Genomic DNA, 24292 nt, shown 5'->3' on the forward strand with positions numbered 1-24292 from the left:
GCCTATTTTCAACCATCTCATCCTAGCATTGTGAGGGTATTTAAATACTAGCGGACATGGTGTTTTAACTCTTTCGTTAGACGCTCTTATTTCACCATTCACTGTACTAATTATTGTTTTATTCTTTTCTAGAACCGGTAACTTATAATGTTCGAAGCTTGATATTTTCATAATACTAATAGTAAAGCCTACCAATGCACACTATTTTTTATTAAACAAAGTAAGTGAAATTAATGATTTTGGTTACTATAAATATTTCTTGCCTTATGAGCAAATCGGTTTAAATTTCTGCTTTTTGCTAAAAATATACGATTTAAATTTCCAGCGTCCAGCCTTATGAAATTATGGATCGTATTTGTCATGTCTGCACACGTCGTCATATTCCATTTCATATAGGCGATAGTCCCTGCTGCAAGTTGCTTTACCCTTTGTATAAGCATTCCTGAAAATATTTCTTTCATCACACCGCCTGTTTTACTCAAAGCACAATATTCGGTAATATTATCCATTATTTCCTTTGTTTTCCTACCAAGTTCACCGATACTACCCACCCTAAGGTTAGTGATGTCGTTGGTCAAAGTCATCTGGTCCTTTGTTGGCCTAAAGTGCTGTTTTAATTTTATTTTGCGTGTATCCCAATTTTCTGGAGGATTCAATGTTAAGAAATTTTTTGCAGATCCTAAAATTTTTAAATTATAAACTACTCTGAATGCTACCTGTTGTTGTCCTGCATAATCAGCTAGTACCCTATCAATTGCCTCAAAAAACGCCGGTAATATTTTTGCATTGCCTTTAAATGGCTGTAAGTATTTTAGATCTTTTTCTATTTTCTGCCTAATACTAGTTTCCTGCTGTGCAGCATTTTGTTGCAGCAATTGTGTTATTGCTGATAAACAACGTTCAACGTTTAACATTTGCTTGTGAGCCATCATAGTTTTGTTTATTTTTCTTTTTATTCGAGATTATTATTTTTTATTTAATATACATCAAAAAAAAAAAAAAAAAAAAAAAAAAAATTTTTATTTTTTATTTAATATATATATAWAAAAAAAAGATTTATAGCGTTTATCTAATTGTATACTCTGAAGTTAATTAGTTTAAGCGAATATAGGTGTATATATTTTTTACATTTTAATATTTTAATATCTAGAGTGTAATATAGTTTAATATGTATTAGTGATTTTGTACCTTACTGTTGTTGCTGCTTGCTTTGATGATACATAAATTGACATAAATGACGATCAACATGTGGGCCAATCAAAATCCGTGATCACCCGAAATTTCATCGAAACTGTGCGGGAATTCCTCAAAAATCAGCAAAAATTATCATTGAAATTTATGGAAATGTATTCGAGGTGTTCGGCCCGAATATCGCGAAGATGAAGTTGGAGTTTGTTGCACGATAATGCGTCGTCTCATCGATCGACGCTTATGATCGATTATTTGACCAAAAATTACATGAATGCACCGTGCGAATTCTTCCTTTTCAGAAAAATGCATTTGCAAGCGGTCATACCGGTCAACGAGCACTCGTTCGACAAGCTTTCGGACCATGCAAAAAGCTGTATTGAAGCAGAATTAGACTATTTTGAATAAAATAAATTGATTTTGCCGAAAAAACTATTTGTTCTTTTTTTTAAGTAAGTAAGTTTGGAATAACGTGATAAGTTGTTCGCGCAGGAAAGACTTCCAAGCAACGGTTGCCTGTACTTTTGGAACAACTGGACATGTTGTAACCATACCACTAGAACAACAGAGAACAGTAAGTTCTGGGTAATGTAAAACAATTTTTTTGCCAGTTGTCTTCCAAGAAATCAGGAAAATCAACAACCTAAAACGAATCAGTCTTCAATTGATAATTTTTTTTTAATGAAAATCATTGTTAAGGTAATTTTATTTTATTTTAAATATTTTTATTAGTTTCTTTATGGTTAGTTGAAGTGAAGCCCATTCCTTTAATTTAAGTTCAGCGATTTACAGTGTCCAGGTCTTCGTTTACAAAAACAAATATCTCCAAAAATGCCTTCGTACTTTCTTCAACCTTGATAATAAATTATCTTTTGGTTATTAATATTATATATGCTACAAATAATGTATAGGTACTATATAGACACATATCTAGGGTAATTCATTTTTTATCAGCAGGCAACTTCAAAGCAATACTAACAAACATGCTAACTCTGGTAGTACGCATGGGGTGTATGCTTTACCCCACGCAACGGTGGGCTAATCAGCTGCATCGGTTAAGTTAATAAATTAACCAAATAAAGCAATAAATTCAGTGAAAACAAGTCATTAATAACACTTTGGCCAGCGCCGCTGGAAGGAAGCGTCTATGCGGACACGCATTTCAGCGGTCAGTTAGCTAAAGCAAAAACAACTCTAAACATTACATATGTTAAACAATGAATGAGAATTGACAGACAGTTGGGCGCAGGAAATACAACCCTGCGTAGCGGCGGTTTCGTCGCCAACAAATGTGACACTAATTGCAAATGACGAAATTCCTGGAAACTAGACAACAAAAACCAAATACCCAGTAGTTTGTATCATTTATTTGCTCTAATGCATTGAATGGGAATTAGAAAAATTGAAAAGTGTGTTTGCCGGTGGCAATTGGTCGTGCTTCGTTGATTTTTCGCTAGAAATGAGGATGTTGGTTGAAAATTTAAATGCTCACAATGGCAGTTTGAAAATTACACAAAAGAATATTTTATCTAAATAAAAATTGAAAAGTTAAACAATTTCTAATAACTCAAAATGTGGCGCAAACAAAGTGATAGTCACTGTTAAGTTAGCGAATAGCAGTCGACGTGATTATCAGCTTAACTAACCGCAACAAATTTTCCGACTATTCTTCCTCCATAAAATGAATAGTTTTCTACCAGTCGAGGTATTCATGCATCTAAAATGCGCATTATGCACTAATCTATTATGATTGCATTGACAATTTGTTTGTAATTCGAGTGCGCTCTTGGATTTTGATTTCCACAGGCAACCGGGGTGGTGATGAAGTGTGGCGGCCGCACGCGCCGGTAATTCTCGTAATTGAAAAATCGTAAAATTTAAATTGTTTCGATTGCTGAGCGTGTATGCGTGTGTTTATATAGATTTTATTTTCTTTTTATGACTACCAAAAGTGCACAACGGCGCATTTTCAATTGCGCGCCTCGAGCTATTTGCGCCTTTGGACGCTGCTGCGTATGCGCAGTCGTCGATCATATTAAAATTTTAATTGATTACGCAACTTTTTATCGACACATCATTGCTGTTGTTATTGTAATACACTGCACACACTAAGTGCCATCTTGCACCGTTATTTACTATTGGAATTAATGATCGACTTGTGAATTGCACGCTTTACGAGCCATCCATTTGTGTTGATCAATTTTTTTTTTGTTTATTTCATAAAATAACTATTCATTAATTAAAAGAATATAAAGTTCAATTGAACATCTCTGATTTACGAAATAGTCTGGCAGTTATATTATGATTTATACAAATTTGGCGCCAGTTTGACTGAATAAAAATTCGAGGTTAGATATGGAAGTCTAGTTTGACTAAAATAATGATTGGCAAACAAGAAGAATCAATAACACATAAAATGGTGAGGAAATAGAGTATTAATTAGTTATAGGGTCATTATAATCAAGCCGATATCCGCATGAAAAATGCGAAACCTGCGAAAATATATCATTAGTAGAAAAAAAAAAAATTTTTCCCATGTTCACGCAAATGAGGAAAGTTTTCTGATCGCCATTCACTTGGCAGTGACCAGACGATTCTTTTACATATGGCTCAAGCAGCTCACGACTTCCGGTCTTTGGCCAAGTATCCTCTGGGTATCCGTTTGAAGACGAACTAAAGTGAGAAGTGGCAGTGGCAATCATAACTAATAATTTTGTTTATCTTGGAAGCACCGTTGACAGCAAATTAAACGCAGAATATCACTTGCCAACAGGTGCTACTTTGGAGTAACTAGGAAGAGAAGTAAAGTTCTCTCTCGACGAAAAAACCAAAATCTATAAATCACTAATTATTCCCATCATGCTGTATGGTGCAGAGGTATGGACGATGACAACAACTGATGAGTCGACGTTACAAGTTTTAGAGAGAAAGGTTCTGCGGAAGATTTAGGGTCCCTTGTGCGTTGATCACGGTGAATATCGCATTCGATGGAACGATGACATTGACATAGTTAAGCGACTTAAGAGACAGCGGCTGCGCTGGTTAGGTCACGAGACAAAAACAATCCAGCTCTGAAGGTATTCGACCCAATACCCGCCGGCGGAAGCAAAGGAAGAGGAAGACCTTCCCTCCGTTGGAAAGAACAAGCTGAGCAGGGCCTGGCTACGCTTGGAATATCCAATTGGCGCCACGTTGCGAAAAGAAGAAACGACTGGCGCGCTGTTGGTAACTCGGCTATGATCGCGTAAGCTTACTGTATACTGTAAATTGAAAGAATGAGAAAACAAGAAAAACCGGTAACTTCGAATGCACCGAAGCTAATATACCCTTAACAGGTTCATTCCTTTTAGTAACTATGTGTTCAGTTTATATGGAAGCTAATGCTATAGTAATCCGATATTTTTTTTTCGGAGTAATCCATGCCAAATTTCGTGAAAATAACGTGACAAATACAAAATTTTGCATTACAAGACCTTTTTTCCGATCGTTCAGTTTGTATGGCAACTATATGTTATAGTGGTCCGATATCGGCAGTTCCGACAAATGAGCAGCTTCTTGAAGGGAAAATGATGTTTAAAAATTTTAAAACGGCATCTTAAAAACTGAGGGACCAGTTCGTATATATACGGACAGACAGACGGACATGGAAAAATCGACTCAGCTCAACATACTGATAATTTATATATATACTTTAAAGGGTCTCCGACGCTTCCTTCTGAGTGTTACAAACTTCGTGACAAACTTAATATGTTCAGGGTATAAAGATGTGGTTGTAGTCTTACCCATTTACGTAAAATACAATAACGGTAATGTTAAGCAGCAAAATTAATGATAATTGGACAAATAGTTACAGAGGACGTCACCTTTAAGTAGGCAATGCCACATCCATATTCTAATGATTACGCTTCTCACATTTTGTTCAATGTGAGCAATTTGATATTTCTGACACCAAGGGCCATCAAGTTCTTTTTAAAGAAAAAACACAGAATTCAATGGGAATGTTTATTATGATTCCAAACATAATTCTTTGGCATTTATTTATCAAGATTATCGCTTTCAAATTTCGTTGAGTTCAATTTTCGATGATTCGTTCGTGTAAGTAGGAAATATTGCCGAGATCATGAGTTTCAATTTCAGGCATCAGATTGTCGGTGCGATAACAGTCGCAATTGACGGTTACGTTCTCATCGACATCATTTTTTAAGTAATATGAAGCGATGATTCCACCGATCCGCAAACTACACCAAACAGTTGTTTTTTCTGGATATAATTTTCGGTCAAAACTGAACTATAGATACTGGGGTCTACATAATCGGTACCTAAGGGCTTGAACAGTTTTGGCTTAAATTGGAAAATTTTCGTAATAAGATGACATACGCTAAAAGCATTATTTGTGCAAAGTTTTATACTGATGTATAAATTTGATCTTGATTTATGTATTGGAAAGTGAAAGAATCAAAGGAAATTTAAAATTGTTTTATATTGAAAGTAGGCGCGGTTGTAGTCTGATTTCACCCATTTTAAAAAATGTGACATAAGAAGTTTTGAAAAATGCCAAGTACTAAACTTTGTCAAAATCGGTCTGTCGGGTCCCGAGAGATGGGAAAAAGTGGACAGTGCCACGCCCGTCGTCCCATTTTCACACCAGTTCCCATAAAGCTTTCTCTTACCATCTCGTAGGTAGAAATTAATGCCTCTTTCGTATTTAGTTATTGATTTACATGTTGCTCTTTTAGGAGTTTCTAACAGTACCGTTATATGGGGAATTATAGGGATTATCTTCCGATTTCATCCATTTTCATATTGTCGTTGGGAGTTTTTATAATATTTCCATTAAGCAATGTTGGTTTAGGAGATATGCCACACAAGTGCCCCTTGTTACTGCGATCCCCTGTGCCAAATTACGCTTGGCACTTTATAGGTGCTTAGTTATAGCAGTGGTGCGATTACGCCCATCTACGAGCTCGTAATTTGTTTTTACTAAGAAACGTGCTTACCAAGCTTCATCACGATATCTCAATTTTAATTCCCGTTACAGCTCGCATAGATGGGCGGACGGACACACAGTCACCTGGATTTCAACTGTTCTCGTCATTCGGATCATTTATGTGTATATATGATACGTACAACCGTTAGGTGAACAAAACTGTTATAGTCTGTTGCAAGAGTATAAAAATATAGAAGGTGGAATAATTTTAAGAAGAAAACATTAATACTTTAACAAAGCAATGCATCTTGCCATAGACCAACTAAAATGATAGCAATTGAATTGAAAAGAGGGCTTTCTGTTGAGCTATATCATCCTTTGAGGTCGCCTGGTATTACAGTAAACTAAACTTTTTTATCCTAATGCTCTCATACCCCAACAAGCAGTACCAACTAATGGCATACACGCAAGAGAAGCATAAAGTGATTAAAGACTTGACTTCTATGGATGTTCCGAGTTAAGTTCAGATAAAAAAGTTGAAGCAGCATGTATTTAGAGTGTCGCTGTTGGTGTAATTTTTTGCGGGTTTGGGGGTGGAAAATGCCTTCCGCATCATCGGTGCTATCGTCACAGCAGCGGTAACCGCGGTAAGGAACCGTCGCCCACCCTGGGACCGCATTTGCATTACTTCAGGGCGGCGTTCCATTTTTCTGATTGAGAGATTTACATCTGCGCACCTGCGTCCAGGTCCCGCTTTTTGCTGCGAAGCAAGATTGCTGCGAAATTCTTGATAATCTCCCAGTTTGCTTCGCTCTCCAACATGACGCTGACTAAATTGTCCACGTTTATTGGGCCAACCAGTTTTTCTACGGCGGTGCGTTCTCGTTGCCAACGTACACATTCGCAGAATGTGTGGTCAGCGTCGTCCTCTGTCGCGTCGTTATATGGGCATGACGGCTCTTCGACTTTTCCCATTCTGTGGAGGTACTTTTTGAAGTATCCGTGACCGGATAATAGTTGGGTTGTGTAAATATCGACTTCTCCGAATTTGCGGTTTGTCCATAAGTCTAGATTTTTTATTAGCCTGGTCGTCCAACTGCCACGACTTTCATTCTCCCATCTTTGTTGCCATGTTGTTATTGTATCTTTCCTTATTTGTTGTACTGCATTCTTGTTATTATCGGCTGATTTCTTTAGCTCCCACAGCTTTTTCCTTTCATATGCTAGAAGGTCAATTGGGGCATTACCGCTTAKAACTAATATTGCATCGCCTGATACTGTCCGATAGGCTGATGCGACTCTGAGGGCTGCGGTGCGGTACACCCTGGCCATTATCTTACGCCGGTTTTCCTTTTTAAGCGCGTCTGCCCAGATCTCGGCTCCTTATAGTAAGACGCTGATTGTCGTCGACATTAGGAGCTTTCTCTTTTCTTGGCTGGGGCCTCCTATGTTGGCCATTAATCGGCTCAGTTGAGAGGTGATCTTCGCTGCCTTTCCTGCGTCGTGCTGGATTTGTACCCAGAAGGTTAGTCTGTTCCTTCGGTTGCGAGTATCTTCCTTGTTTTTTTGGGCAAGACTTTCTGCCACTTGCTGTCCTTTTCACTTCTTGGTCGCACTGTTTCTCGAGGCTCCACTGGGCTTGTCGCCCGCCGCTACGAGGTTGTTGGCTCTGGGGTCGTGATACGTCTGCTTAGAAGACCGCGTCTTTTCTCGTTTTCTGCGATGAGCCAGTTTCTGCGGTAACTCTTCATTACATCGACGAGTTCGTCCAGCTGTGCCGCTCCGTTCTTGACATCCAAGCTGACGTTCTTTTGTTTTGCCATCGCCGTCTTCATAATTTGCACAATACTCTTGCATTTTTCCAAAGATTCCTCTTCTGCTCGTCTCATTTGAGTGATTTACTCCTATTTCGGCGAGTTTTGAGGTCCTTCTATGGTGGCCCCTGGAGTGCTCTTCTCTTCTGTTTGCTTTGCTATTGGTTCTTGTGGGGCAGGAGTTTCCTTCGAGGCTGTCTTTTCTCCAGTTTTTTCTAATTGTTTAGGAGTTATGGTTAGTGTGGGGGATCTAAGTATCCTACTACTTCTGTGGAACACGGTCCCGTATTCCTCGTCTTGAGCATCTTTGTTTTGCTGTTCTTTAGCTTGTCCCTTCTGTTGGGGTTTTGGTTGTTGTTATTGTGTTGTGTTCATTTTAGATCTATTGGGTCTCCGTTTCAAGCCTCTATCTCCGCACGTTGTAACAGTTGCCCTTTATGAACCCCGTGGTTATCTATGCAAGCAGGGAGGCCACGCAAAGGTTGACACAAGTCCTTATGGGAGCTTGTGTTCAGAGCCAGGTTCAGGCACGAATCAGGAGGTTGTCTCAACTGAGCCTGTACGGCCAAGAAGTTTTGGCGACGTGCATTGAACGTATTTGAAGACCTGCCAGGGTTTTAACGAGACGGAAGTGAGAGCAGCATTAGCCTGCCAGCCATTTCGGTAAGATGTCACTCTTACCTACTGAGGTGATAGAATACTGCCCTCACCAGCCCTTTGTCGAACTAGTCCATTATTTGTTTCCAGTATTCCATAATCAGAACCTTACTGGCCTCGATTCTGATGGGTGGGTAGGTTCTCCCTCGGTGCAGCCTCGGTGGGGGTTGCTGACGCTTATTTAAAGGTGGCATCTTCTCGCCTCTTTGCCGGAGGTTCATTGGGCGTATTAGGCGTTTTGAGCCAAGCAGTCCTCTCCTGCAGCTCTTGGTCGGGGGCTGCGTATTACTATTCGCAGCTAACCTGTTTAGAGTAGGCCGTCCACTATCTGCCAGCTGTGACCCAGGTAGTAGCCTGAGCTCAGCCTTACCCCAGGCTTTGTATATACGTGCATATATGTATACATATACTATATATAGTATGTATCGAGCACACGATCTCATAACAATAATAACTTTGTTTGGAGAAAGATAAGAGAGTTTGGGTTTCTTCTTAAAAACTAAACAAAATAATCAAATAAAAACATTGAGGTATGTGTCTATGTACGAGGATTTATGTAAAGTTTTGACTAAACAATTTCATTATGGAAAGTGATATATAGGAAACTGATAAGAATATTTACGCAAACGATTTTAGAGACAAACTTTATGCCGGTGTTTAGACCAACAACATCAAGTGCTTGACTTTGCGCTTGTCGATGCCGATTTTTTTTTTTTTTTGGTATGCGTTTGTTGTTATATGTGAAGAAATCACGTGTTTAGTCTGCTGCGGCTGCTGCACATGTCAATGCCACTTGCCATTGTTTACGAAGTCAAGTGGAGCCGCTGAGCACCGAAAAAAGAATACAAACACACGAAGTAAAGAAAAAACATATGTAAGCAGATAAAATGCGAGAGAAAAAATTTTTACTAGAAAAACTTAGCTATTTAGACGTGGTTGCACGCAGACAAATATCCAAAGACCCGCGCATTTCACCGGCGTGACATCAAACTTGAAAGTGCTGCCACTTTCAATTATTTATTCGTGCGCTTGTTGCATGTGGTAATAAATTAAATACAAGTACAACACGGCACTGTTTGATTTCTTGGCTTCTATTTTTTTTTTTTCAAATTCTATTTTTATCAAGTTTCAGTTTTGAGTTTTATTTACAGTGTCTCTTTGTATTTACCGCTCGAGGGTGCCGTTTGATATTAAACAGCTTAGTTATCGCGAGCGTTGTTGTAGGTGTCAGAAAGTTCGTGAACTTGTACACTGAACTTATGATTTCAGCTTGACAAAGGCCATGTTTGTTGTTTACCAAAACTGGCACTTTATTTTACTATGTACATATGCATATAGGTGTATGCACATATATTAATTTAACGGAACATAGACAGTGTGCACTTGAAAATATTTATTTATTAACAATTGCTTTCGAGAACGCATTCAGTATATTTATAATTTGCACCTGGACCCTGAGTGATTATTTTCACTTTTAGTTAAAATAAATACTAATAAGTAAATACGGTACACTCTGAAATGTTGAAACAAATTTTATTTTCATAATTTAGATTTTAACTACCTTCATAGCAATAATTATGGCAGTGTACGACATTATTATATTAACTTTTTAGGAGAATTCTTGACTTTTATCTTCTCATTCAGTTAACCTTTGAAGGTAGGATAGATAATATCACTTATACTTGCTTATTAACGTTAGATTTGGTGACGATTTACTATTAAGCAATTTTAAAAATTTAGGAACTCGCTATTTTTGCAGTGATATAAATCAATCCAAACCCTGCTTCAACATAACATATGGTTTCGATAGCAGTTATCCAGTAATAACAAAGAAGAATTTTGCAACTTTGAAACAATAATAGCTTTCGATTGTATTGATGGTGATTTGAAAGCTTCTTCGAACAATGTCAATGGAATCACATTGGGAAAGAATAGAGTGTAGTGTGATATCTCCTATTACGGTCATACCAAATACGATTTGGAACTCTTTGTTTCGAAAGTGAGTGTTGTCAAATTGTTTGTTTTTATAAAGGGCTAAGTTCGGGTGGAACTGAAATTGTACACTTTTGCAAGGACCAAAATCGGTTGTTGATATTTAAATTAAAAACTGTTGAATAATATTCCAACGAGCATTATTCGAAGAAATCAAATGGACCACAATCATTTTGTATTAACGCTGTTATCATTAGTGGTCAAAGAGTTATGTAGTTTCATTGCCACGTTTTGAAAAATGTATACATATGCATTAGAAACGGTAAACAATCAATTTCATTCATATTTAGCGGTGAGAAGATCTGAGTAAAGCAACATTGGTGTGCTTGAAATTGGTCCAACGCTCGTTTTTCAATTTTTATACTGGCTCCTACGAAGTGCTTTTATAACATCTCTCGTGTACCATAAGATGTAATATTTCTGAAACATTTATTTAATGATTTCCATTTTCGGTACCTAACATCATTGGTTTTAGGTGTTACGAACAATCGTCAGGTGAAAAAAGCTATTCTACTCTGTGACAGCATCTTGCTGACCGGTTTACAAAGTTAAAAAGCTTATTCAGTCAGTTTTTGAGATAAGCAATATAGCATATGTTCAATCGCGCTTTCAGATTTAGTTTACTTATGCATAGGTGCTATAAGAAATGAAACTGTGAAGAGCGTTACAACTTCGTTTTCAGTTTCTTTAGCTTTTGATTAGACATTACCGAAATCAGAATGAAGTTATTCTGCACATTATTTTAGTTTGAAGGTAATGTTAAAACGATCTAATTTGCGGCCATCCTGAAGAGTTGTTTTTTTGTAGAAGATGTAAAAACTAGCAAAAACTTAAGTCTGGTATCCAGAAAATGCCCCCTAGTGGATGTTTTGGTAATACTTTTGCGCCCCGAATGTTTCCCTCAAAAGTGAGATAGATTCGTCAAGAGTAATGATTTCAATGAAATCAATAATTTGGTACAGGTATATACATATGTATAGATAAATACATACATTCATAATATAGAAACTGGCACATTTGCCTTCGTACAAAGAGTTTGAGCGGTTGTCTTTCATCACATTTCGTGACCTGCTCTGAAAAACCAACGAAACGGAAGTGATTGACTTATGGCGCGGCTTCTCAGCGCCTTTAAGGTGAACTCATCATGACAGCGGTAAGTTCACTTCTTTGTGCAAATATACTTAATACATACATATGTACATATATGTAAGGCGGCAGAGTGTTATTTCTAAGTGAGTGAGTTCTGTTCTCAATGCGGTAAAATGTCACCACGATAACTTGATCACGCTTCAATCTGACATTTGATTATGTGTCATGTTGACATGTGAATGTGAAACAATGTTTCTCTGCCCCTCAAGCCCTCAATCACTCACTAAGCCAACGGAATTGTTGATTGTGGTTTTTCGGTACTGTGATGTTTAGTTTTTTGTATTTAATGATTTTGAAAGAGGTGAATGAAATAAGAAACATGCGGAGATGAATGCCTAAGGAGTAAAGTACTAAAAAGGAGGAGTGGTCTTTCGTTTTCAAAAGCTAAACGGATGCAAGTGATGTTAACAGTTAGCTTGTCATAAAATATGAAAAATAAAATGAGTGTTGACATTTCATGCAGTTTTATTGCAATAATAAAATATCCTCAAGTAAATGCCTATGATACTTCGTCACGATCGTTAATTCAAAATGTTATTCGTTTTTGTAGTCCCATATGTTGAGCGTGTAAACTTTGTATATGCTACGTTTGGGAGTAGGTAAACAAGGTCATAAATATCGCGTCGACAGTAATAATTTCCAGAAGCCATCGCGCTAGCGCTAATTATGAACAGGAAGATCGTAATGACAGAGAACAGAGATATACAAAATACACTTGCATTTACACACAAACACATTTATATCCCGATCGGGATCGTATATACTACCTATAATAAAAACTACACGTGTTTGTACTAATGAGAAATATGACAAAGACAGAAGTGTAATTATTGTGTGGAGACTAAAGTGGAGCTAAAAAGTACACCACTACATTTGTAATTAACGCTCCTATACAAGCCCACATACATAAACATGAAAATATGCTGTACTTGCATTAAATAGGACCTGCTTTTACTTTCGAATGCAATGTGTTGTTTTTGGTGTCCATAAAACAAGATAAATGAGCATGAGCTATTTATTGCGGGTTTGTTGTACAAGGTAATTCTTCCGACGTCTGCTCATAATAATTTACAACTACACATACACACCGGTAGTTGAAATAGAAAATACATGTTTTAAAAATTTTTTCGAGTTTTGCTTCCTTTTTTTTTTTTTTTAAATTTTCACTAAGGATATACAATTTTAGAGGTCATATTTTGATATTTATGTGCGTTTACAATCGTTAGAGAACGGATCGAATGAATAATGGGTAAAAATAAAATATGCGTGAATAACTAAATAAGGACAGCAAGCGACTTTTACCAGTTTTATATTTTACAGTGATTATATTGTATAATTTCTTTCTGCGAAAATGTAAAAGAGTGGTGATTCGAGTATGTACAAGCATATATTCTTATCTTATATGAACATACTTATATAAGGTAAATGTGTATGTACTATACAAGCAATGCCTTGATCACAGTGACTCGGGCGAGTGCTCGTTTCGTTTAAACAGCAAGGCGAGTAATGAACCGAGTCAGTGGGTGAGTATAGTGGCGAGAGTGTCACTAGAATCACATTTTGTTTACTAGGCCGAGTGCTTCTTTTTTCTTCACTCTTTTGCCCCTTCTGAGCTAATYACTGACTCGCTCGTTGCATGTGAACACGCGTTCGGTCTTCACTCGCCACTCGGTCGATTTTTATGTTGTTTATTCAGTTTCAATTGCATTTTGCATTGTGAAGGAATTGGAATGGTAAATACTCTTTTATGAGATGCGGTAGAACTTCATAGAAAACTCTTTTAAAATGACTTTTCCTACCAAACATTGTAAATAAAACATTGAAAAACTTCACTGTTTAACTAGATGAACAAAATACGTGTAAACCTCTACTCGCCAATGCAACTCTCTCGACCGAGTATCATACTCGGCCAGAATACTGTCTCGCCACTGTACTCGTTACGTGTAACAAGGCCATAATGGATAGAGTACCGGTTTAGCACTTTGAATGACCTTTGTTTAATGCTAGATTTTTAAAGCATAAGCTTCTGTCGTAATCTCTTTTAACAATTAGCACCATGATCATGAAGTGCTCTTGCTTGTTGAGGAGTCGTTGACAGCAGAAGTATTATAGAAATTATGACTCAAATTAGCATATCTGTCAATCGAATATTTAAAAAATTTGCGTGGTTCAATTCTAAATTGTTAAGTATTTCAGAAGCAAAGTGCTTTATGTACTACTAAATGTAACCAATTTGTGGAATATATGAAAAATTTAAGACCGAAGTTTGCAAGTCTTATGACTGATGCTTATTTCTTTGCACTTTTTCAAAAGTAGTCCTTATGACTACATGTTTGTATGCTTGAATGTGTTACTGCCAATAGAAATCGTAGTTGTTCAAGCGGCCATATGTATCCACTCCAGCTCTTAAAGTGTTCAGTGAGGTATCTTCTGGTAGTAGCAAAAGTAGAAAGGTGGTGGGATTATCGTTCTGTGATATTATAAAAGCTGCTAAGGCTGGGTAATATGAATGCATACATATAGCTATGTATATGCATAAGTATGTAGATATTTGGAGTAAATAATTTTACTAACAAGGGGAAACGTATGAGACATTTCTTTTCGAATAACTTTGTAAAAATTTTTATAATAATTTTACTGTAACAATATGGAATATGAATACCTGCAAACACATTTATTTAAAAATATGTACGTGTTCTATACATGTGCATATGCTCAGGAGAACACGCCTCCTTTGAATTAATGAAACAAGCATTCGAAATTGTGCCAAGAACACCTGCAACACATCTGCTCTCACCGACCGAAATATTTCCAACGAGCACATGAATTATGAATAAATTATAAGCAGTTGCAGTTAGAGTTCGATGCTTGACCGTATTTTATCCACGAGAACAAGAGCGAGCAGAGTTTAAACTTGCCTAAGTTTCTTCCATATGTATGTGAATTTGTATGACATATTCATAAATTTATATATGTATATTTATATCGCTCTTATTTCACCTTCCCTTACTTCACCTTTGCATTCTGCTTTTGTTTGCTCACTGAATCAGAAAGTGACAATGCAATTCTTAAATGTTGCAAGGCGTCACCATTCACGCCATTTTCTCACCTTCTTTGTTGAAATAAAATTTACGTATTTTTACAAACATGATTTATAATTACATGTACATACATACACAAGTGCAAATGCAAAAGATATATATATTTACTATGTACAACACATTTGAAATACTAAGTACGATGAGCGCTTGAAGTAAAAAAAAAAATATATATATATATATATATATAACATATGTGTATGTATATTTCAATGCCATATACTTGTAGTAAGCTTTGAAGTAGCTTTTAAAAAAGTTAATTATTTTTTTGATTAATTTTCTTTACATTATTTGATGAAACCATACTGTACAAGTGCCTTTGTTAAATTTTTTTTTGCCAATGTATTTTGAAATTAGATCTCTTAATCTATATAAATAAAAATGAATCGCCAAAATGTATGTACGCTCATAACTTTCATACGACTGATCAAAATTTGATAACCCTTTTTTAATGTGGCCGTTGAGGTTCAAGCATGGTTTTTACGGCAAGAAAAATTCGAATAATTTCCGGGAAACCCCTAAAAACAGCTCTTTTATTTTTCCCATACAAAGGAACGAGTGTTTGTTTGTTAGTAACGTTAAGAGAACGGCTGCGCTAATCTTGATGAAATTTTCAGAGGTTATTCGTTGTGGATTGGGAAAGGTTTACAAATAAAAATATCTTATACTTTTCGTCACTAAAAGTCGGAAAATTGGATAGTTCCAAAAAGGAACTCTTTTCCATACACATTTTTTATTATTGAAAATTATTCACTGAAAACTTTACATATGTGTGTGTTTTACGCAAAGTGATCAATTGCAGATTGAAATTTGTTACGAAGCCACGAAGAGGTCGCTCTACTATCGGACGGCGTTTTTTTTTTTGCGAGCAACGTATGGCAGTCCAAGACAAGGCAAGGCGAGAAGCACTTCCAGGATGTGTTGCGGTCAATCAACAAGCGATCGTCACGATGTCATAGCACAACTTTTCTAACAAAAGTTACGAAGTTTGATGGTGCTGTTGGATGCTAAAGTACTCTGTTGAGTAGCAAAAGAGAGGTTTGCCGCACGTACATATTCTTATTTGAATGGTGGTTACACCAGATCAAATTGATGAAATCATTTCTGCGGAAATTCCTGATGCAGAGAAAGATCCAGTATTATTCGTAGTGGTGAAAAATAATATGATTAATGGACCTATCGAACATTACAAACCTTTTTCGGTTTGTATGGCTGACAATAAATGCACGAAACACTATACACGTGCTTTTCTTTCGCAAACACAAACTAGAAATGATGGATATCCACTCTATCGGCGTAGCTCACCAGACGACAATGGCAGAACTTTCAACATTTAATTTAGAAGAATGAATATCAAAGTTGACAACTCATGGATCGTACTATATTCACCACTAATTCACATTCAAAACTCATATGAATGTTGAGTATTGCAGTTTGGTGTAATTGATAAAATACGTTTGTAAGTACCTCACTAAAGGAAGCAACATGGCGGTTATTGGTCTTGAACGTTACGGTCGATACGTGAACTGCAATAAAGCGCTTTGTAGGATATTTTTTTTTGCAATTCATGAACGTTTTCCGACCGTTGTGCGTCTCGCAGTTAGTTTGAAGAATGGCCAAAGAGTATATTTCAACTCAGAGAATAATGAAAATGAAATTCAATGAAAACACATTTACGAATTTTTTCTCAACTTTCGCCAGTGATCTGTTTGCGAGAACATTGCTCTATTCAGAAATATCTTGACATACATGGAATGCATCGTCGAAGAAAGAGTTACGCAGAAGGAACCAGTAGATTGACATCCAGGTGTGTTCTCAACTAATTCCTTAGGACGAATTTATACAATCCACCCGTAAAATGACGATGGTTTCTAGCTTCGATTAATGTTGGCGGTTCTACTTCATTTGAGTCATTGCGAACTGTGAATGGTACAGTGTATGCAAGTTTTGGAGAAGCCAGCGAACAAAAATAACATTGCCAAAGACATTTTACATCGTCTTTGCTAAAAAGTGGAAATGGGTCAATTCCGATTGATACTTTTTATCCCATACCCATTACCCATTTATCAACTCACGAAAAATGAACTCATCCCAAATGTTTATCCGAACATTGGCCAAATTAGCCAATGTTAGCTGCCAAAAATACCGATGTTGTTGATTTAAACTGGAAGATTAAAAGTCAAATTCCGGGAGACTTGCGCTCATACAAATCGAACGATCGCCTTGACAATAAAGACGACGCCGTGAATTATCTAGTGGCATTTCTAAATTCTTTGAAGAGGCTTGGTATGCCACCGCATCATTTACGTCTCAAAGTTGGATCTGTCATTATTATGTTTGGCAATCTTCATGCACCGAAACTGTGTAATGGAATCCGACTGATTGTGATGCACCTATCGAATACAAGTGTACAGAATGCTTGATTCTACCAATTCCTTTAAGTTCCAACGATTTGCCATTTCCGTTTAAACGTATTCCGCTTCCAGTGAAAATTGCATTTGAGGTGACGATCAACAGCACACAACTTGGTTTGCTAAGTTTGGAAGTGCTATGTTTTTCACACATCTTTTCTGTACATCGAAACAGAAATCAAAAAATGTGGTTTATCAAGCAACGTTACATAAAAAAAAAAAAAAAATATTGAAATGATAAATTCAACTTTCTTTTCATTTCAAGACACATAATTTCACGCAGGACAACGGCTGCGGGGTCGGCTAGTAGAGATATATAAAGTAATCGGACAAAAAACGAAAAAAGCCGTAACATAAATAATAATTTCTGTTTTCCACATTTGTCCCACTGTAAGTATAAAGAAGATTGTTCAATGACCTGGTATTTATTCAATGTTATATCTTTAGATGCCGCTGTTGTTAGGAGTCTGGTATTCATTTTAACCAATACGGAAAAATTTTGTTCTCACTATTCAAATACTAACAAGGTTTGCTCACCTCGCAGTTTCCAAGGTTTAAATCAGCAATGAGTAGAACTTCTTATAAATTAACCGAATTATGAGGTTACATGATTTTAAAATGAAGTTCACTTTCATTGGCTGCAAATCGTAGTTCTAAAGTTTGCTCGAGTCTAATGTTTGCTACCCCTATTTAAAGAACACATGATATACGGGCACAAATAAAATGTTTAGGCAGGCCAGGAGATAGGGGTATTGCGGTTTATTTTGCTAACCAAGAGAAACCGACTGATTTTCACATTAGTAACAATTGAAGTGTGGGAAAACCGCAAGTAAGTTTTATTTTGAAACTGTAAAGAGTATAATTTGAGAATAATAAAATAATAGGTGCGAATTATACGTATAGTAAGACTGGTGGGGTGGGTAATTTGCGGCAGAAGAGCACAATCAATAAATTGCCCATGACAAATTTAATTGGGCAAACATTTTGGATGAATGAGTGTAGAACACAACAGGAATCACTCTTCGTAGCATTGTCGGATTTTCCCAATGGATAGGTGATTAATTTCATATTTTGGGTAAAATCCGCTACAGTTTGTTCTGTAAATGAGCGATAAATGCACAACGGATCATATTTCTGGTAAAAATCAAATTTTATGAATCAAAATTTCAGTACGATATTTTTGAAAGGCAAGTGTGTGAAACTTTATTGTTGAAGTCACAGCTACTCTTCAATTTTGAGCGATATGCCATTATAATAGAAGCGCGATCTTTTGACTAATGTGCCGGCTCACATGACTGCACTTCTAATTACCCTATGAACATGTTCTGCTATAAGCTATGAACCAAACCCTCAGACAGAACATGCTGCTATAGGTACTATTAGTTGAATAGGAGTCAGTTGATCGTGACAGCCGCGAAAGAATAATGGGAGACAGAGAATGGAACGCGTTTAGGCATGCGTGGGAGAGTGCGTTTTTGGCAGTTACAAATTGGCATTAGCATTGACCTTCCTTTGTAGCATACTTTGTCAACTTATTCTCTACGTATGATAGATTTGTATGTTATGACTGAGGGAAGTTCAGAAAAATATGAGGATATTTAGCAATGAAGAATATAAATATGGTAGCACATTTTTTCAAGAATAATTTTTTACCTCGTCTTTGAATAATTCTGATTCTTTTCGCGATGTCACTACAGAATATAACACGTCATCACGATGTTTATGCCATTTTAAGTAAAGTTGTGACATTGTGATCGTGATGATTGCCTACTGGCAGGTATTGCAGTCTTTACTTGACAGAAATAGAAATATTACAGCTATATAGCTGCATTCAATTGGAACTGCACTAAAATGAAATTTGAAAATCATATCTCCTCAGCGGGTATCATTGTAATATCAATTAAAATCAATTTTCAGTGTGTTCAGTAAGGTTTGGCATTTCATAATGTCGAAGTACGAAGTTTACCGACTCTTTCCCGGAATTTCCAACAAGACGGTTTGCGACTCATATTTCACGTCTAAGCATGGGAGTATTGTCTTTACTTCTTTATTTATTGTTATTGTGCCGTCCTCAGAAATCGGCGTAAACGGTTAGTGATATGCAAACGGAGCTACGATGGCCATTTGGTCGACATTTTGCTCCAATCATAAAATGCTTAAAATTATCTGCTTAACAAAACAAAAAAAAAAAAAAAAAAAAAAAAAAAAAAAAAAAAAAAAAAAAAAAAAAAAAAAAAAAAAAAAAAAAAAAAAAAAAAAAACCATTTTGACCACATTTGATTATTTAAGACCGTTATATTAAAATATTCCAATTACACTAATCTACTAAAACTGGCAAAACTGTTACTTGACACTTATTGTCACCAGGTGAGCTTCCATTAGCATTTCAAGGCTTATCTGATGGCAAACATTAACCCACTGCCGAGGCATTCAATTACTATACGAGATAAACTACTTTATGTGCCTATTTACATTATTGTTATCGGTCAATTATTTGTAAGTTTGCCTTTAACGCACCGTGCTTGAGCTGCTGGTTTATTTACTTGTTTACCATCAAAGGTACAGTGTTGACATGCGACGATGAATGAACCGCTACTTATGACACAAGGGTAAGAAGTAACCATTGATAACGCAATTTATTAAAATATAACACTTTGAAGAGTAACGGTAAGACCAAAAGGTACGGAATAACAAATATATTCTTTCAACAGTTAGTTGTTATTAGAGTTGAGGGGCGGAATAACCCTTTTCGAATTTTTGAAACATGTACATATTATGCATACAGTTAGTTAAAAGCATTGCAGCTGCCCATTTGTGTTGTTTCTTTGCTCTTTTAACGCCTTTAATACTACCATAATTATAATACAAGCAGGGCAATGCTCTCAAAGTTGTGCGTTAGCTACACCCTGTACTTATTTGATGGAACATTAAATATTATTTGTTATAGTATTTTCGCAACGTGTTGCTACATGCATACACAGCTTTGTTCGCCTAACGGATATATGGTTATATATACATATGTGTATAAATTATCAGGACGAAGAGACGAGGTTTCGCCCGTCCGTCCGTCTGCCCGTCTGAGCACGCTGTAACTAGAGTAAAAGTTGAGATTGTCATGCCCACAAAATGTAATTAGTCTAAAATTTAGTGTGCAAAGGATCACAGAAGTGAAGAACACCTGTGTTCTAAAAACGAGAACGATGGAATGACCAATGTACCTTGAACAATGGGCGTGGCACCGCTCTCATTAAGGTGATATCTTTCATCTCAAGAACTATTCGAAACCCAGACATCAAATATCTGAACTCTAGTGCAAATGCCTACTCCAAGTCGGACCAAAACTAAGAAAGCCACCCAATAGTGAGTGTTGGAGCAGGAAGCCTTTTTCTTGCTCTATTTTATGWTTAAAATATACGGGGGTGTAAAACAAATGAAAGTGCAGTGTGCTCTTGTTCACGGTTTCTTAGCGAGTGGTTTATTTGTTAAGTTGTTCATATGGATATAAATAATTACTCTTTAGAAGATTTGAGCATTGACATAGGTAGGGAAAATTATGACTACAATATGTGTGTGTATACATGTGTGTATAAATGTAAGCAACATAAATTGAGTTATTAACAAGCAATGAGATAAAAAGAGATTTACAATAACAATGTATTACTTTTATCCGGAGCACGGGTCACTGTCATTAGAGTGACCCAACAGTGCCCATTGCGAACTTCTTACTGAAAATATCGGCAACGTGTGAGATGTACTTAGTCGTAGTATTGAAATTTGGAAAAAATGTTCCCCGACTTTGATTCTTGCAAGTTGCGATATGAAATGCAATATGAAATGGTCGGTTACAACCGAACATGTCCCTTCTTTACTAGTTTTATTAATATTATTTTCTACCACGTGATAATTTCACGTAATCCCTTCAACTAGTGCTCTTGAAATATCAAGGCCTTATAGTAGGTACAGTTAAAGTACAATTTCTCAAGAGCATTTTTTTGTTTTCTTCACGCTTTTCAGCGGACAACACTCGTTTACGTCAAATATTTCACGGAATTTCAATTATACACTTTAAAAATGCCTTTTGTGTGGCAACATTGTACCTCGCAATAGCCGCTGTTGTCATTGCTACTGTCTGCGTCGGTGGCGAATGCCGGATACTTGATCTCATCATCCTGTCAATTGGGTGCCGCACTTGAAGTGTGAAGTGGAATTTCGTTGACAACTGTGCCACTTCACGATGTGGCATTTGAAATGTTTCCCCTTTCACCGTAGTTCTGTCACTGTTAATGAGTGAATTGAAGCTGCAGCCACAACGCGAGAAAAGAAGGGCCTTATTTGTTTATTTAGACTCCTGCCGCTGACTAGTTCTTGACTTTGAAAAATTCAAAAACCAGAAAAAGTAAAAAAGAAACAAAAACATTCAGTAGCATGGAAATTTGTTGTTAATTAGTAAACAGCCACAAGCAATTCACTTGTCGCTGGGTAAGCTGAGGTCATCTGTTATAACTGGATTTCACATAATCTCACACGTACATACAAACAAATGCCTGTGCGCTCATTCTGCCAGGACTAGTTGCTTGTGTTGGTGTTTTTTGTGTGTGTCTGTTGTTTTGCTTATTTAACCAAATGTGCTTGAGGCTCATTGACTTCTATGCACTTTTTGTTGTGTCTCGTTCTTTTGGTCCTGTGTGGCATTATTTTTGCTCTGCCTTGCGTCATTTGGCTGCCACACCGAAGCGAGTACTCGCATTTTACCTTACTTATGTACATATACATATGTATACAAACTTATCGCATGTTTGTTTAGTGACCGCAGGACTATGTCTATACATATGTATGGGTGCTTGTGTTCCTGCCACTCATTCTACTAACTTACAATTATTTTTGTTTAACTTATTCTAGTTTTTGTGGGTGCTCACTTTCGGGGATTAGCATGTTACTACTCAACTGTTGAACTGTGAGCAACTCACTTATATTTGCTGTTTGCTAGGGCTTTTGTCATAACATTTAATAAACAAACTTTGACCAAACTTTCGTAGTATTTAGTTTTGAGATTTCCTGTTCAAACAGTTAGTGAGGCAAATTTATTGAAGTTCATGGAAATCAAAACAGCTGTATTTACACACACATTTGTACGTTTATGTTGTCATATATGGACTTGATTTAATACTGTTTTGCTTTATTTATTTTTCTACAAATTGGATGGATTTTCCAGCTTTAAGAAAAATTTATTAATCTCAACAAAAAGCAATTGAGCCTTGTAAATATCTATACAATTTTTTTCAGTTTTCTTCTTTTTGAAGAAAGATACATTTCTTTATCAAAATTATACTTATTTATACAACTTAAATCAACTTTAGGGACCCTTGTTTTAGGGCAGGTTTCTTCTCTTCGACGCCTATTTCGGTGTTCATAATGCATATGCTTACGTAGGTTGCCTTTTATATTTCGGGATTCAAGAGCAAAAACAAATTTTAATCATCGAAAATCGATTTACTGCTTTCAAAACATTCTTTATTAAGATCTGTACAGTATTGCATGCGTTTTTACCAATTGTCGAACCACTTTTGCTTCTTAGTTTCTTTTGTGACTTCTTCGTTTATTTTTTGAGAGAGGAAGTCAGGACCATATGGATAATGACTCATCACTTGGATGTTTTGAGCGCTCAAAAATCAGTAATTTCAGACAATGTGTGAGAACTAGCACAATCGTGGTGCAGAGTGATCCATCTTTGGCGGTTGGTTTTCCTGATTTCTTGAAAGACAACTGGCAAACAATTGATTGTATACCACTCATACCACAGTTTAATGTTGTACGTTCTCCTCGTGGTATGGTTGCGATATGTCTAATTTTTACAAAAAAAAGTGGCAACCTTTTGTTTGGAAGTGCTTCGTACTTTTGCTTTTGTTGGATTCCACTCATTTTGAAACACTCATACAATTGATTGCTTTTTACTTTTGGGCTCAAACTATCACAACTCCACGATTCGTCATATTTCGAGTTTCGAAGCACAAATTTTTTTAACAGCCAAGTGTTCATGCAATCTTAATCCCCTTAATTTTTCAGCGGCTTTGGCGTGGTTTTTTGGTTTTGGTCAAACTCATAAGCCCATATATCAACTGCAGTTATATTGCTCTACATGAATGTGAGATCCGAACTCTCAAGACCAATCACGTCCAAATAGACCTTTGTTCCACTCGTAGGGTTGTGTTTTTGGTAAAATCGAATCACCGTAAGCGTTTTTCAACATTCGCATATTCTCATATTTGGCCGAGTATTTAAAGACAGTCCTACCAATTTAACAATATACATTTTCTGGAAATATTATCTGCCCGGGGAATTTAATTGCAATTTCCAAGCACAATGTATGTGAGTGATAAGATTGATGCGCTAACTGGTTCAACTAATGTTGCTGTTTGGCAAGTGATTTGTCGTATTGTCAAGTGTTTTTTCGTTGTAGGTGAGATATAAAAATTTGCCTTTATTTACTGGCTAAAGTTACGTTTCCTTTGTACATAGAGACTTTAATAAAATGAGAGAAATTTACTTGGTTAAACACTTCCGCTCAAACAAAGTACGCAGTTTCTACAACTCCCGTGTGTGTTTGAGTCAAAACAGGTAGTCAAAACGTGATTTTGGTTTATTGCTTTATAAATACATCCGCAAGCCTAAGGGATTTTCAAATGCAATGGGATATAAAAAATCTCCTATGAATAAATCAGCTTATTAACTCTGAGCAATACATATTTCGTCTTTCTGGTAAAGAATGGTATGAGAATGTGAGGCTGAGGTTGCCGACTGGCATCTGTCGTGTCATCACCAATCGTCCGTGGGCTCAATACATTAATGCTGCCACAAATTTACGATGGTTGATCAAAATCAACGTCCACTGATGTCTCTATCATATTTTATATGGTATGTATGGTACAAGTATGCTGTATAAGCGTATTGAGGTCTGAATTTGTTGAGGTATTTCATTTTGCTTAATCTAAAAAGGTGCACTTCCTGTGCTGCTCGTTCTTGCTGTAATTACACTCGTTTTGAGGAAGACCAAAAAAT

This window comes from Bactrocera latifrons, unplaced genomic scaffold (assembly GCF_001853355.1).
Source record: "Bactrocera latifrons isolate USDA-ARS-PBARC rearing strain unplaced genomic scaffold, ASM185335v1 scaffold_70, whole genome shotgun sequence".
NCBI lineage: Eukaryota > Metazoa > Arthropoda > Insecta > Diptera > Tephritidae > Bactrocera > Bactrocera latifrons.